Source organism: Chiloscyllium plagiosum, unplaced genomic scaffold (genome assembly GCF_037043375.1).
Source record: "Chiloscyllium plagiosum isolate Xiang-an unplaced genomic scaffold, Cpla_swu_hap1 HiC_scaffold_14, whole genome shotgun sequence".
NCBI classification, from domain to species: domain Eukaryota; kingdom Metazoa; phylum Chordata; class Chondrichthyes; order Orectolobiformes; family Hemiscylliidae; genus Chiloscyllium; species Chiloscyllium plagiosum.
This window is the reverse complement of record NW_028270152.1, coordinates 87,590,998-87,609,151: the sequence shown is the minus strand read 5'-3', so window position 1 is coordinate 87,609,151 and position 18,154 is coordinate 87,590,998.

Sequence of the window (18,154 nt, the reverse complement as noted above, 5' to 3'; positions counted from 1 at the left end):
CCTGCCACACACCTACTGTTTTGGCATACACCCGGGCTGTCCATCCCCACACACCCGGGCTGTCCCACACACACAGGGGCAAAACCGCACACACCCAGGCTGTTCCGCTATGCACCCAGTCTTCCCCCCACACAACTGGGTTTTCCTGTAAACATCTGGGCTGTCCCCGCATATACCGGCCCTGCCCCCCCAAACCTGGGCTTTCCTGCAACACACCCGAGTTGCCTCCTCACACCTGGGCAGTCCCCACACACCACTGCTGTCCTCTCAATCACCCAGACAGTCCTCACACGCACCCGATCTGACCCCCACAGACCTAGGCTGTCCCTCGGCACACCTGGGCTGTCCCCCCATACACCTGGGCTATGCACACACACACTCATGCTGTCGCCTCAGAACAGTGGTGTCCCACCACACGCCAGAGCTGTCTCCGCCACATACAGTCTGCCCGACACTCCGGAGCTATCCCCCGCACACACCCGGGCTGTCCAAACACACAGCCGTGCTGTTTCTTGTCACACCTGATCGATCCCCCCACACATCTGGGCTGTTCCCCCACAAACCTGGGTTACTCCCCGCACACCCGTTTTGCCCACACACACACCCGGGCTCTCCCCACATATGCAGGCTCCACCCCACAAACCTGGGCTGTCCACACACACACCGGGCTGTGCCCCACACACCAGTGCAATCCTGCTACACAGCTAGTCTGTCCCGCCACATACCCGGGCTGCCCCACACACACCCAGGCTGTCCTCACACACATCCAGTCTGTCCCCTCACACTCCTGATCTGTCCCACCACACCTGAGGCCGGTCCCCCCACATACCCGGGCTGAACCACAACACACGGGCTGTCTGGCCACACATCCGTATGACCCCCTCACACAAGGGCTGTCCCGCCACACATCCTTGCTGTCCCACTACACACCCGGTCTATTCCCGCATACACCCGTGCTGTCCCATCACACATCCTCGCTGTCCCACCAAACTCCCGGGCTCTCCCGCCACACACCTGGGTACCCCCCCACACACTCGGGCTGCTCCCACACACACCGGGGCGATCTCTGCACACACACGGGTTGTCCCCCCACACACCCGGACTTTTCCCCACACACACATTCGGGCGTTCCCTCCACACACATTCGGGCGTTCTGTCCACACACTCAGTCTGTACATCCACACCCTCGGGCTCTCCATTGTCACACATAGGCTATCCCCCCACATACCTGGGCGGACTCCCAAACACGGACTGTCCGGCCACACACCCAGGACACTGCCTCTCACAGACGCTTTCCCACACATATCCTCGCTGTCCCACTACACACCCGGGTATTTCCACACACACTCGTGCTGTCCCGCCACACATCCTGGCTATCCCACCACACACCCAGGCAAACCATCACACACCCGAGCTGTCCACCACACACCCGGGTGGCCGGCCACACACCCGGGCCGTCCTTCAACATACCCGGTCTGGTCCCCCACACACCAGAGCTGTATCCCCACGCACCAGGGCTGTCCCGCACGCATCATTGGTCTCTTGCTACGCACCCTGACTATAAATGCACATAGCTGTGCTATCCCTCCAAACACCTGACCTGTCACCCATGCACCCGGGCTACCACCCACACACCCATCTGCCTCCAACACATCCGGGATGTCCCGGAACACACCCGGCTGGTCCCCCCCACCCAACACTCCGGGCTGTGCACACACACTCCAGGCTGTTCTGCCACAACCCGGGCTGCCTCATGTCACACCAAGGCTCTCCATCCAAACATCCGGGCTCTGCACCGAGATCCCGGCTGTCCTTCCACATACCCTGGCTCTCCCCACACCCCAGGGCTGTCCCCCACACACCAGGCCTGTTCCCCATACACCGGGGCTGTCCACCCACACAGCCGGACTGTCTTGCCATACACCAGGACTGTCCTTCCACACACCCGGGCTGTCCCCCTCACACCAAGGCTGTTCCCCCAAACCCCAGGATTACCCGCCACACATCCTGGCAGTCCCGCCACACAAACACGCTGTCCCGCTATGCACCAAGGCTGCCTCTGCACACACCTGGGCTGTCCCCGCATATTCCCGTCCTGTCCCCCGACACACCCGGGCCGTCAACATACAACACCCTGGCTGTCCCACGTCACACACACGGGCTGTATCCACAAACACCCCGGTTGGCACCCACACACCGGGCAGTCCACACGCACAGACGGGCTGTCCCTTATCACACATGGCCTGTCCTCCCATACAGAGGGAACTGGTGGAGGGTTGTTTTTCAGACTGGAGGCCTGTGACCAGTGGAGTGCCACAAGGATCGGTGCTGGGCCCTCTACTTTTTGTCATTTACATAAATGATTTGGATGCGAGCATAAGAGGAACAGTTCGTAAGTTTGCAGATGACACCAAAATTGGAGGTGTCGTGGACAGCAAAGAGGATTACCTCAGATTACAACAGGATCTTGACCAGACGGGCCAATGGGCTGAGAAGTGGCAGATGGAGTTTAATTCAGATAGATGCGAGGTGCTGCATTTTGGGAAAGCAAATCTTAGCAGGACTTATACACTTAATGGGAAGGCCCTGGGGAATGTTGCTGAACAAAGAGACCTTGGAGTGCAGGTTCATAGCTCCTTGAATGTGGAGTCGCAGGTAGATAGGATAGTGAAGAAGGCGTTTGGTATGCGTTCCTTTATTAGTCAGTGTATTGAGTACAGGAGTTGGGAGGTCATGTTATGGCTGTACAGGACATTGGTTAGGTCACTGTTGGAATATTGCGTGCAATTCTGGTCTCCTTCCTTTCGTGAAACTTGAAAAGGTTCAGAAAAGATTTACAAGGATGTTGCCAGGATTGGAGGATCTGAGCTACAGGGAGAGGCTGAACAGACTGGGACTGTTTTCCTTGGAGGGTCGGAAGCTGAGGGGTGACCTTATAGAGGTTTACAAAATTATGAGGGGCATGCATTTGATAAATAGGCAAAGTCTTCTCCCTGTGGTTGGGGAGTCCAGAACGAGAGGACATAGGTTTAGGGTGAGAGGGGAAAGATATAAAAGAGACCTAAGGGGCAACGTTTTCGTGCAGACGGTGGGTACGTGTATGGAATGAGCTGCCAGAGGATGTGGTGGAGGCTGGTACAATTGCAACATTTAAAAGGCATTTGGATGGGTATATGAATAGGAAGTGTTTGGAGGATTATGGGCTGGGTGCTGGGTGGGACTAGATTGGGTTGGGATATCTTTTCGGCATGGACTGGTTGGCCCGAAGGATCTGTTTCCATGCTGTACATCTCTATGACTCTGTGACATCTGGGCTGTATCCACACACACCCGGTCTGTCGCCCCACATACCTGGTCTGTCCCGCCACACATGCAGGCTGTCCCACCACACGACCAGCCGGTCCCCCACACACCCGGGCTGAACCCTAAAACACAGGCTGTCCAGACACACCCGGGCTGACCCCCTCACGCACGGGCTGGCCCGCCACACATCCTCGCTATCCCACTACACACCTGGTCTATTCACACACACACACCCAGGCTATCCCACCACACAACCAGTCTCTCTCGCCAGACACTTGGGATGCCCCCACACACCCGGGCTTTTCCCCCATCCACCTGGGCTATCCATGCACATACACGAGCTGACACGTCACACACCCGGGCTGTTCCCACACACACCCGGGATATCCCTGCACACACCTGGGCTGTCCCGCAACACACCCAGGCAATCCCTGAACATAGCCAGTCTGTCGCCCCCACACACTTGGGCTGTCCATGCACACACCCAGGCTGTCACCGCACATACCTGGCAGTTCCCCCTTTCAACCGGTCTGTCCCACAACACATTCTCGCTGTCCCACCAAACAACCGGTCTCTCCCGCTGCACACCTGGGCTGTTCCCCCATACACCCGGGCTGATCCTCCCACACACCCCAGCTATCCCTGCACACACACAGGCTGTCCAACTACACACCCGGGTAGTCCCCGAACATAGCCAGTCTGTCCCCCCACGCACCTGGGCTGTCCATGCACACACCCAGGCTGTCACTGCATGTACGTGTGGGCGGCACGGTAGCACAGTGGTTAGCACTGAATCCTCATAGCGCCAGAGACCCGGGTTCAATTCCCGCCTCAGGCGACTGACTGTGTGGAGTTTGCACATTCTCCCCGTGTCTGTGTGGGCACCCTTCGGGTGCTCCAGTTTCCTCCCACAGTCCAAAAATATGCAGGTTAGGTGAATCGGCCATGCTTAATTGCCTGTAGTGTTAGATGAAGGGGTAAATGTAGGGGAATGCGTCTGGATGGTTTGCGCTTCGGCGGGTCGGTGTGGACTTGTTGGGCCGAAGGGCCTGTTTCCACATTGTAACTAATCTAATCTAATCTACCTGGGCTGTTCCCCCATTGAACCGGTCTGTCCCACAACACACATGGTCTTTCCCGGCACTTACCCGGGTTGACCCTCCACAGATTTGCTGTCTGGTATACACCCGGGCTGTCCCCCCACCTACCAGGTCTGCCCCACCCACACACCCAGGCTCTCTCTCTACACAACCGGGGTGTCCCTCCTCCACATACCCGGGCTGTTCACTTTCACACCCGGATTGTCCTGACACACACACGATCTGTCCCGCTCCACACCCGTATATTTCGTAACACACACGGTCTGTCCCACCAAATACTGTCCCCCAAAGCACACGCTTCCTACCATACACTCGGGCTGATCGACCACACAACCGGGGTGTCCCCCCAAACGAGCTGGCTGTCCCCCCACACACCGGGCTGACTGACCTCCCACTGGGGATATCCAGCCACACACCCAGGCTTTCCTGCCACACACCCGGGATGCCCACCTCAGATCCAGGATGACCCCACTCACACGGGCTGTCTGGACACAAACCCAGGGCTGGTCCCCTCACACATAGGCTTCCCCGCCACACATCCTCTCTGTCCCACCACACACCGGGGCTTCCCACTTCACACACAGGCACTCCTGCAACACACTCAGTCTGATCTCGCACATACCCAGGTTGTTCACGCAACTCCCAGGCTGTCACCCCGCTCACCTGGACTGTCCCAACAACACACCCAGCTTGTACCCCCAACTCAGCCGGGCTGTCCCCCCACACTGCTGGGCTTTACCCCCACACACCCGGTCTGCAAACCAAAAACCTGGGCTCACTGTTGTCTCACTCAGGTTGTCCCCCACACACCCGGCCTGTACTCCCAACGCACCCATGCTGTCCCACCACACAAACGGGCTGTCCCCCAAACACACGGGCTGTCCCAACACACCACCATCCGATCCCCCACACACCCGGCTGAACCACAACACATGGGCTGTCTGGCCACACACCCTCACTGTCCCACCACACATCCGGGCTCTCCTGACACACACCTGGGCTCGCCCAACACACCCGGGCTGTCCCCCCACACACCCGGGCTATCCCTGCACGCACGTGGGCAGTCCCCACACTTACCTGGGCTGTCGCCCCCCACGCACGCCCCGCCTGTTCCCACCACACACCCCGGCTGTTCCCACCACACACCTGGGCGATCCCTGCACACATTGGCTGTCCTGGCACACACCCGGGCAGACCCCGCACACAACCGGGCAGACCCCACACATCAGGGCTGCCCCACCACACATGGGCTGTCCACCCTCACACCCTGGGAGGACCCCCTCACAGACGCTTTCCCACACATATCCTCGCTGTCTCACTACTCACCCAGGTATTCCCGCACACACTCAGGCTTTCCCACCATACATCCTCACTGTCCTACCACACACCCAGACACACCCCCACACACCCGAGCTGTCCACCACACACACAGCTGTCCTGCCACACACAGGTATTCCGGCCGTACACCCTTGCCGGTCGCCCACACACCAGAGATTTTCCCCCACACACCTGTGTTGTCCTTCCACACACCTGAGCTGTTACCCAAACACCCGGCAAACCCCCACACACCGGGCTGTTTTCGCACAATCCAGGTTGTTCTGCCACAAACCCTGGCTGCCCCTACTCACACCCAGGTTCTCATTCCAAACACCCGGGGTCTCCTTCCAGAGATTTGGGATGTCCGTCCACACACCAGAGCTGTCCCGCACGCACCAGGGCTCTTCCCCCACAGACGAGGGCTGTCTCCCCACACATCTGGACTGTCCTGCCATACCCCATGATGTCCTTTCATACACAAGGGCTTTCCCCCTCACTCCAGTATGTTCCCCCATACCCCAGGGTTGTGCACCACACACCAGGGCTGTCCCTCCACAAACCAGGGCTGTTCCCACCATATACCCGAGTTGTCCCCGCACATTGCTGGGCTGTCACCCCACACACCCGGGCTATCCCCCAACACACCCAGGCTGACACACCACACACCTGGGCTGTCCACACAGACACTAGGCTGCTCTGGCAAATACCCAGTCTGCTCATTCTCACACCCAGACTGCCACTCACACACCCATCTGATTCCCATATACCCGGAATATCCCAGAACACACCTGGCCGGACTCCCCCACACACTGCTCTGTCCACACACACTCCAGGCTATTCTGACACAAACCGGAGCTGTCCCTTGTCACACCCAGATTCTCCTTCCAAACACCCGGGCTCTCCACCCTGAGATCCGGACAATACTTCCACACACCAGGCCTCTCCCCTACACTCCAGGGCTCTCCTTTCATAGATTTGGGACGTCCTTGGGACGTGAGGGTGGACAGCCCATGTGTGGTGGGGCAGCCCTGATGTGTGGGGTCTGCCCGGTTGTGTGCGGGGTCCCGAGCTGCACCCCACTCACCAGGGCTCTTCCCCCACACACCACGGCTGACCCGCCACACACCCGGACTGTCCTGCCATACCCCAGGGCTGTCCTTCCACACACTCATGCTGTCCGCCTCACACCAATGCTGTTCCCCCATGCCGCAGGGCAGTCCGCCACACCCCACAGCTGTCCCTCACACACCCGGGATGTCCGGCCACACACCTGGGTTGTCCCCGCACATTGCTTGGCTGTCCCCCCACATACCTGGGCTATCCCCGAACACACTCGGGCTGACACCCCACACACCCAAGCTGTCCCCACACACACCGGGCTGTTCCACCACATACCCAGGCTGCCCATTCTCACTCCCAGGCTGTCCCCCTAAACACTCTCACTCTCCCCGAGAGATCTGGACGTCCTTCCACATACCCCGGCTGTACAACATACAACTGGGCTGTTCATCACACACCAGGGCTGACCCCCACTCAATCAGGCTGCTCGCTACACAACCGGACTGCCCCCCACCCACCTGGACTGTCCACCCCACATACCTCGGTTGCCCCCAAACACATCTGGGCTGTCTCCCCACACACCTGGACTGTCCTTCCGCATACTCTGGCTGTGCCCCACATACCAGAGCTGGAACGCACACACCCGGGCTGTCGCACACACTCCAGGGCTGTTCTCTCACACCCCAGTGCTGTCGCCCACAGACCCAGGCTATCCCCCTACACACCCGGCCTGTCCTGCCACTCACCCTGGCTGCACCCCTCACCCGGGCAGCCCTTCCCCAAACCGGGCTGCTCCCCACGCACCAGGGCTGTCCCCCCAAAACACGGGCTGTCCTGCCACATAACCGGGCTGTCCCCAAACACACCCAAGCTGTCCCCCACACACGCGCTGTTGTGCCGCCCACCCAGGCTTCCTGCCACACACCGGGGCTGACCGACCACACACACAAGCTGTCCTTCAACAAACGTGCTGTCCTGCCTGACACCTGGGCTGACTGATCACACACCTGGGATGTCCAGTCACAACCTGGGCTTGCCCGCCACACAACCGGACTGTCCTGCCATTCCCCAGGGCTGTCCTTCCACACACCCGCGCTGTCCTCCTCACACCAAGGCTGTTCCCCCATACTCCAGGGCTTTCCGCCACACACCAAGGCTTTCCCTCCAAACACCAGGGCTTTTCCTCCACACCCCACAGCTGTCGCTCACACATCCGGGATGTCCAGCCACACACCCGGGTTGTGCTCACACATTGCTTGGCTGTCCCCCCACACATCCGGGCTATCCACGAACACACTTGGCTTGAACTGCCACAAACCCAGGCTGTCCCCACACACTCCCGTGCTGACCTGCCACACTTCCAGGCTGACCTACCACATACCCGGGCTGGAACGCACACACCTGGGCTGTTGCACACACTACAGGGCTGTTCTCTCACACCCCAGGGCTGTCCCCCACGCACCCGGGCTATTTCCCTACACACCTGGCCTGTCCTGCCACTCTCCCTGGCTGCACCCCTCACCCGGGCAGTCTGCCCCCACACCCGGGCTGATCCCCACACACCAGGGCTGTGCCCCATGCACCCGGCCTGTACCCACAACCCTCCCGGACTGTCCCACCGCACACTCGGTCAGACCCCCCCGACACCTGGGTGTCTGGACACATACAGGGCTGTCCCCCTCGCGCACAGTCTGTACCGCCACACATCCTGTTTGTCCCACTACACACCCGGTTTATTCCCACACACACCCAAGCTGTCTCATCACACATTCTGGCTGTCTCACCACACACCTTGGCTGTCCCCACACATACCCGGACTGTCCCCCCATACATCTGGACAGCCACCGCTCACACCCAGGCTGTCCCCCCACACACTCGGGCTGCCCCCCATGCACCCTGGCTATCCCTGCACACAACCGGTTGTCTCTGCCACACATCCTTTGCTGTCGCATTAGGGGTGGGGAAAGGCAGTCCTTAATGTGGCAAGGCAGACAGTGTGTGTGGAGGGTCAGCCCATGTCTGCATGGTACAGCCCGTGTGGGTTGGGGTGCTAACCGCGTGCGTGTGTGTACTTCCCATGTTAGTTGGGGGAGACAGGCTGGTTGTGTAGTGAGACAGCCCTGGTGTGAAGGGGGAAGCCCGGGTGTGTCTCTGGCACGCCTAAGTGTGCGGCTGGACATCCCAGGTCTGTGGTTGGTCAGCCCAGTGTGTGCAATTCAGCCTGGAGGTGTGGGTAGCGAGGTACAGCCCGGGTGTGGGTAGGGTGGAGGTACAGACCGGGTGTGGGTAGGGGGGATCAGCCCGGGTGTGAGTCGGGGAGGACAGCCCGGGCGTGGGTGGGGGGCAGCCTGGGTGTGGATGGGGGGCAGCCCGGGTGTGGTTCGGGGGCGCAGCCCGTGTGTGGGTCGCGGGGCAGCCCGGATGTGGGGGGGGGACAGCCCGGGTGTGTAGGGGGACAGCTCTGGTGTGTCAGGGGACAGCACTGATGTGTGGGGGGACTTCCCGGGTGGGTGGGGAGACAGCCCAGGAGGGTGGGTGAACAGGCCGGGTTTTTGGAAGGTCGGGCCAGATCTGTAGGTGGACACCCTGGGTTTGTGCGGGGATAGCCTGGGTGAGACAAGGGACAGCCCACGTGTGTGGCAGAACAGACCAAGTGTGTGCTGGGACAGCTCGGCTATGTGTGAGAATAGCCCAGGTGTGTTGCAGGACAGCCCAGGTGTGTCTGTGTCCCCACATACCTGGGCTGTTCGAACACACCAGGGCCGTTCCTACACACACCAAGGCTGACTCCCACATCCGGCCTGTCCTATCACTCACCCGGGCTGCCCCCCCACACACCCGGGCTGACCGACCATACAATCGGGGTGTCCGACCACAAAACCGGGGTGTCACCCTCTCACACCCAGGCTGTCCCCCACACACGTGGCCTGCCCCCAACTTAACCGGGAAGTCCACCCACCCACCCGGTCGCAACCACAACACATTCCATGCTGTACCGCACACACCCAGGCAGACCCTCTACACTCACGGGCTGTCCTGCATCACACCCGGGGTTTCCCGCTATACAACCGGGCTGTCCACCCACACACCCAGACTATCCTGACACACATCCTGGCTGACACTGCACACACACAGGCTGTCCCCCCACACACTACAGCTGACACCCACACACCCGGGCTATCCTGACACACACACGGGCTGTCCCCCCACACTCCCTGGCTATCCTGACACACACCCGGGCTATCACTGCACACAACCAGGCTGCCCCGCACACACCCCGGCTGTCCTTCCACACAGCACCGGCTGTCTCCCCCACACCCGGGCTGTCCCACCCACACTCGGGCTGTCCAGTCACACACATGGGCTGACTCCACACACACTCAGCCAGTCCCACCAACTAACCCGGAAGGTCCATCCACACACCCGGTCGGCACGCCATCCCACCAGTGCTGTCCTCGCACATGCCTGGTCTGTTCACACACACACCTGGGCTGTGCCCCACACACCAAGTCTGACCAGCTTTTATTCCTGATGAAGGGCGTTTGCCCGAAACGTCGATTTTACTGGTCCTCGGATGCTGCCTGAACTGCTGTGCTCTTCCAGCACCACTAATCCAGCATCTACACAACTGTGCTTTCCCGCCACAAACCCGGGCTCTCATGCCACACATCCGGGCTGCCAACCCGCACACTCGGGCTGTCCCCACACAGACACGGGCGGTTCACAGACACACCCGGGATTTCCCGCCACACCCCAAGGGTATACACTCACACACTTGGGCTGCGCCCCTCACAAAGCCAGGCGGTCCTGTCACACAGGTGGGCGTCCTGTCACACAGCAGGGATTGCCCCCACACACCCGGGATATCCCCGCACTCACCCTGTCTGACCCACACACACCCAGGCTATCCCTGCACTCACCCGGGCTGTCCTGCCACTCAGCCGCGCTGTCCCGCTACACACCCAGACTATTCCCTCACACTGCTGGGCTGCCTCCGCACATAACCGGGCAGTTCCTCCACACACCCGAGCTGTCCCCGCACATACCTGGGCTCTCGCCCCAGACATCCAGTCTGTCCCCCAACACATCGGGGCTGTCCCCCACACACCAGGGCTGTCCCCTTCACACCCAGGCTGTCGTCCTCACACCTGGGCTGCCCCAACGCACTCAGGCTGTCCCGCCACACACCCGGGCTGACCTGCTACACATCTAGACTCTACCCCACACACACGACCTCTCCCCCAACTCACCCGAGCTGTTCCCCCATACATCTGACCTGTCCTCCCAACACACACAGAGTGTCACCCACACACCCCACCAAGTCCACCCCAATCACCCAGGCTTTCCCCCCACATTCTGACTGTCCCGCTATACATCTTTGCTGTCCCGCGACACACCCAGGCTAATCCTTCACATACCCTTGCTGTCCCACCACAGGCTGAGCCCTACATACCTTTTTGAGTTGTAGCAGCAGCGGAGGTAAGTCGAACCAGGAAGTCTACAGCTAATGGAAGGGAGATTTGTAAAATTACTTACCGGTAGTGGCCAGAGGTGTTTTTCCTCCACAGTAGGAGTGGGAGCAGGGGTGGAAGTGACGCCGACCAGTGGGGCTGTCGGGAAGGAAGTAAGTGTTCATATAAATTAGCATGGCGGCTAAACCCAGGCAGTACTACTGTAGTGTCTCCCATCCGCCCTCCTCCTCTAACCAAGTTAATAAGGTGCAGTTCATTTCTAAAATTCCTTTATTGATAATAAGTTTGTTGCTTGCTTTTATAGCAATTGAATTAAGCATTCTTGTTTAGTATTGTGTGGGCGTTCAGATAAGTGGGGTATGGATGTTCGGGCAGTTGCTTGCTCCTCCTGCAGAATGTGGCAGGTGAGAGACATGACGCAGTCTCCGCTGGCTACATCTGCGGGAAGTGCACCCAACTCCAGCTCCTTGAAAACAGTGTTACAGAATTGGAGCTGGAGCTGGATGAACTGTGGATCATTCGGGAGGATGAGGGAGTAATTGAGAGAAGTTTCCGGCAGTTGGACACTCCTGAGTCTCAGGATAAGGATAGATGGGTTACAGACAAGCGGAGGAAAGTGGACAGACAGACAGTGCAAAGATCCCCTGTGGACATTCCCCTCATCAATAATTATATCGCTTTAGATACTGCTGGGGGGATGACCTACCCAGAGGAAAGCTATAGTGGTCAGTTCTCTGGCACTGAGCCTCTCACTGTGGACCAGAAGGGAAGGGGGCAGAATAGAAAAGCGCTAGTGGTTGGAGACTCGATTGTTAGGAGAATTGACGCCAGATTTTGTGGTCAGGATCGGGATTCCCGGAAGGTATGTTGCCTCCCTGGTGCCGGGGTCTGGGACGATTCCGATCAGTGTATAAGATTCTGAAAGGGGAGGGCGAACAGCCAGAATTCGTGTTACATATTGGGACCAATGATATAGCCAGGAAAAGGATTGAGGATATAATAAGTGATTACAGGGAGTTAGGGTGGAAGCTGCAGAGCAGGACGAACAGATTAGTGTTCTTGGGTTTACTACCGGAGCCACGAGATAGCGAGGCGAGGAACAGGGAGCGGGAGCAGCTTAACATGTGGCTACGCAGCTGGTGGAGGACGGAGGGCTTCAGATATGTAAATAATTGGGATGCCTTCTGGGGAAGGTGGGACTTGTACATGAAGGACGGGTTGCACCTGAACTGGAAGGTGACCAATGTCCTGGGTGGAAGGTTTTCTTTGGTGGTTCTGTAGGTTTTAAACTAGTATGACAGAAGGGTGGGAACCTGTAAGTGAAGGACTAGTTGCACCTGAATAGGAAGGCGACCAATGTCCTGGGTGGAAGGTTTGTTCGAGTGGTTCAGGAGGGTTTAAAACTAGTATGACAGGGGGTTGGGAACCTGAGCAATATACCAGTGGTGAGAGTTGATAGAGATAAGGCAATAGCAAGAGGTAGCGCAGCCAGTGGGAAGGAATTTCCTGGGAAAGAACCAAGGGATCAGTTAAAGTGTGTTTGCTTTAATGCAAGGATTATCAGGTATAAAAGTGATGAGCTTGGAGCATGGATCAGTACTTGGTGCTGTGATGTTCTGGCCATAACAGAGATATGGGTTTCTCAGGAGCAGGATTGTTTGCTGGATATTTCAGGGTTTAGAGTATTTAATAAGAACAGGGAGGGGGGGGGGAAGAGGAGGGGGTAGCACCGCTAATCGGAGAGGTTATCTCAGCTACAGAAGTTACCATTGTCGAGGAGGGTATGCTGACTGAGTCAGTATGGGTGGAAATTAGGAACAGTAAGGGAGCAGTCACCTCATTAGGTCCCCCAATAGCAGCAGGGAGATTGAAGAAAGCATAGGGCAGCAGATTTTGGAAAAGTGTGAATGTAGTAGGGTTGTTGTAATGGGTGACATTAACTTTCCCAATATTGATTGGAACCTCCTTCGAGCAGATGGTTTGGAAGGAGCTGTTTCTGTGAGGTTCAGGAGGGTTTTCTAACTCAGTACGTTGACAGGCCAACGAGGAGAGAGGCCATTTTGGATTTGGTGCTCGGCAATGAGCCGGGGCGGTGTCAGATCTTGCTGTGGGAGAGCATCTTGGTGACCACAACGGCCTCGCATTCTACATAACGATGGAGAAGGAGAGAAGCAGGCACAATGGGAGGATATTTAATTGGGGAAAAGGAAGCTATGATGCTATCAGACGTGAGTTGGGAAACATGGACTCAGAACAATTACTCCATGGAAAGGGCACTATAGACATGTGCAGACTGTTTAAGGAACAGTTGTTGCGAGTGAGGAATAAATATGTCCCTCTGAGACAGGCAAGAAGGGGTAAGATAAAGGATTCTTGGATGACGAGAGCGGAGGAGCTTCTCGTCAAAAGAAAGAAGGCAGTTTACGTAAGATGGAGGAAGCAACGGTCTTGCTCAGCTCTAGAGGTTGCAGGAAGGCGAGGAAGGAGCTCAAAAAAAGGCTTGGCAGGAAGGATTAGGGAGAATCCAAAGGCGTTTTACGCGTATGTGAGGAATAAGAGAATGATCAAAGAAAGAGTAGGGCCTATCAGGGGTAGCATAGGGAAATTGTGTATAGAGTCTGAGGAGATGGGGAAGCCCTAAATGAGCGTTTTGCTTCTGACTTCACGAAATAAAAGGACCTTGTACTGAATAAAACCATTGCGGAGCAGGTAAGATTGCTGGAACGGATAGAGACTGAGGAAGCTGACGTGCTGAAAAATTTTCACAAACATTAAGATTGAAAAGTCGCTAGGCCAGACCAGATTTGTCCTTCGATGCTTTGGGAAGAGAGAAATGTGATTGCATCGCCGCTTGCGAAGATCTTTGCATCCTCACTCTCCACCGGAGTCAAATCTGAGGACTGGAGGGAGGCAAATGTAATTCCTCTCTTCAAGAAAGGAAATAGGGAAATCCCTGGCAATTACAGACCAGTCAGTCTCACGTGTGTCGTCTGCAAGGTGTCAGAAAGGATTCTGAGGGATAGGATTTATGATGTCTGGAAGAGCATGGCTTGTTAAAATGCAGTCAGCACTGCTTTGTGAGGGGCAGGTCATACCTCACAAATCTTATTGAGTTCTTTGAGGATGTTATTGACACGTTGATGAGGGTCGAGCGGTGGATGTGGTGCATATGGACTTCACCAAAGCATTTGAAAAGGTTCCCCATGATAGGCTTGTTCAGAAGGTCAGGAGGAATGGAATACACGGAAATTTAGCTGTCTGGATACAGAATTGGCTGGTCGACAGAAGACAGCGAATGGTAGTGGATGGAAAGTATTCTGCCTGGAAGTCAGTGGTGAGTGGTGTTCCACAGGGCTCTGTTCTTGGGTCTCAACATTTTGTAATTTTTATTAATAACTTGGATGTGGATATTGAAGGATGGATTAGTAAATTGCAGATGACACAAAGGTTGGAGGTGTCGTTGACAGTATGGAGTACTGTTGTACGCTGCAGCGTGACATTGACAGGATGCAGAGATGGGCTGAGAGGTGGCAGATGGAGTTCAACCTGGATAAATGCGAAGTGATGCATTTTGGAAAGTCGAACTTGAAAGTTGAGTATAGGATTCAAACAGGATTCTTGGCAGTGTGGAGGAAAAGCGAGATCTTTGTGTGTGCAGGTACATAGATCCCTTAAAATTGCCAACCAAGTGGACAGGGTTGTAAGAAAACATATGGTGTTTTGGCTAACATTAACTGGGGATTGAGTTTAAGAGCCGTGAGATCTTGTTGCAGCTCTATAAAACTTTGGCTAGACCGCACTTGGAATACTGTGTCCACTTCCGGTCGCCCTATTATAGGAAAGATGTGAATGCTTTGGAGAGAGTTCAGAGGAGGTTTGCCAGGATGCTGCCTGGAATGGAGAGTTTATCTAACGAAGAGAGGTTGACTGAGCTCGGACTTTTTTCATTGGGAAAAAGAAGGAAGAGAGGGACCTAAATGAGAGGCACAGATAAAGTTGATAGCCAGATACTTTTTTCCCAGGGCAGAAAGTGTTAACATGAGGGGTCACAGTTTTAAGCTGTTTGTTTGGCGGAAAGTATAGAGGAGATGTCAGAGGTGGGTTCTTTACGCAGAGTTGTGAGAGCATGGAATGCGTTGCCAGCAGTAGTTGTGGAAGCGAGGTCATTGGGGATATTTAAGAGACTGCTGGACGTGCATATGGTTACAGAAATTTGAGGGTTCGTACATTCGGTTTAAGTTACATGAGGATCAATGGTCGGCACAACATCGTGGGCTGACGGGCCTGTTCTGTGCTGTACTGTTCTATGTTCTGTGTTCCACACACGGGCTGCCCCAAACACGCCCGAGCTGTCCTGCCACACAACTGGGCTGCCCCCGCTCATCCCCAGGCTGTAACCCCATACACTCGGGCTATGCTTGCACACACCTGGGCTGTCTCCTCACACCCAGGCTGCCCCCCCCCCCAACACACGGCTTGTCCTGTCACACACCCAGGCGGTGCACCCACCCACCCGGTCGGTACCCCAACACACCCGACTGTCCCTCGTCACACCCGGGCTCTCCACACACACCCGGGCTGTGCACCCACCAACCCGGTATGTATCCCAACACACCCGGCTGTCTCTCTTCTCATCCCAGTTGTCTCACGACACACACCCAGTTAGTCCACACACACACCCGGGCAGTCCTGCCACACAACTGGTCTGACCGACCACACACCTGGGATGTCCAAACACGCACCTGGGCTGCCCTCCTCACACCCATTCTCACTGCCACACACCCGGGCAGTCCACCCACCCATCTGGTCGGTACTCCAACACACCCGGGCTGTCGCTCGTCACAACCAGGCTGTACCCCCACACACCCGGTGAGTCCACACACACACGGGCTGTACGGCACACTCCCGGGCTGACCCTCCACACACCCGGGCTGTCTTGCCACACACCAGGGCTGTCCGCCCACACACCCGGGTTGTCCACCCACACCCCCGGCTGTCCTGCCACTCTCCCGGGATTTCTTGCCGCTCACCCGGGCTTTCCCACCATTCACCCGGACTGTCACCCCACACACCCGGGCTGTCCCTTCACTCATCCTCGCTGACCGACACAACCCCGGCTGTCCACCCACACAGTCAGGTTGTCAACTCACACACCCAGGCAGTCGCCTACACATCCGGCCTGATCCAGAATGAGCAGTGCTGGATTAGGAAGTTACTTGATGCATTCAGTGAGACGGGGTCAGAGCTGTATGCCCTTTCCATGTCCTCCCAGTAGGGGATGTTTTTCTGGTTAATTGGTGGTGGTTGTCCACTACTGCTGACAATTAAGACTACCCCAGCCAGCCTCATCAATGGCATCATGGAGTCATGACGCTGTTTAGAGATCTTCTCAGTCCTTTGTGATGGGAAGTAAGCGGTGTGCTCCTTAGAGTTTTCCATTGGTTCCTTGGCCCTGTCGGTGTTTTTCCTGATGATGTATTATTTGTGAATTTATTTACTCACCTGGTGTTATGGTTGTGTTTTGCACCAAACGCACACAAGATAAAAGATCATGAGATTACAATTTCCTCAGCTGAGAACTGAATCCAAATTTGTTGGTGCCCACCATTGTACTATGCACTAGTAAATAAAAATTGGAAGCTAGTGTATTTCGAATTAAACCAGTTGTACTATAACCTGGTGCTGTGTGATTTTTAATCTAGTAAATAAAGGGTGACTTGGTGCAGTGAGTCAAGCTTTGTGCACACATTTCAGGGGGAGGGAGAGAAGGAGAGAGAGAGCAGAGATAGAGAGTGGTTATTCACAGAGAGAGCGGGATCAGAGAAAGTTGGAGGATAAGAGAGATACTGAGAGAGGGCAGAGAGATAGGAAACAAAGAGCGGAGTGGAAGAGAGTTGGGGAGAGAGAAAGGGGAGAGAGAATGGAGAGAGAGAACAAGTGGCAAGTGAAAGGTTAAAGAGAGAAGTGACGAGTGAGAGATGTGAAGGGGGAATGGGAGAGCCAAAGGAGGGAGAGGAGAGATGGAGACAGAGGGGAAAAGAGTCAGAGACGGAGAAGGGGAGAGAGAGAGTGGGGAGTGAGAACAGGCTCGGGGAGAGACGGTGACAAAAAGGTGTTGAGAGGGAAGTGGGAGGTGGAGAGATAGAGAGAGAGAAATTGAGGGGGAGGGGGTAGATTACGGGAGAAGGGAGCGATAGATGTGTGAGAGAGAGGGAGGACTGGGTACAGGAGTTGGGAGAGTGAGGGAGAGAGAAAATGGGAGAAAATAACAGAGAGAGATGGCGATGTGTTCAGAGTGAGAGCGGAGATCAGGAAAATGAAGAGTAGGGGAGAGACAGACGGGGAGAGGAAGGAGAGACGAAGGGGTGAGTGAGGTGGGAGGTGGACAAAGTGGGAGGGACAGGGAGACGCATACTGAGGGGAGATAGGGATGTTAGTAAGAGGTGAAAGAGGGAGGAGAGAGACAGAAAGGAGCACAGAGGTGGGGAGAGAGGGGACAGTGGAGGAAAGAGAGAGAGTTCAGCCAAAGTGGGGGATGAGAGAGTGGTTGAGGAGGAAGAAATAGGTGGAGAGTGAGAGGGAGAGAGAGAGAGAGAGAGAGGGAGAGATGAAGAGTCAGGGAGAGGGAGAGACAAGAGAACGAGATAGAGACAGAGGAGCGGGGAGAAAATGTGATAGAGGAGGAGAATGGGAGATGGGGAGGGGGTGAGTCGGGGAGAGAGGAGGAGCAGGAGAGAGAGCGAGAGAGGTAGTAGAAGGGGATGAGGGTTGAGAGTTATAGCAAGGGAAGCAGGAGAGAGATGAGGGAGATAGACGGGGAGAGAGGAGGGCGGAGATAGGAGTGTGGCAGAACGGAAAGGAGTGTAAGAGCGAGGTGGCAGGAGAGAGTGAGAGAGAGAAGGG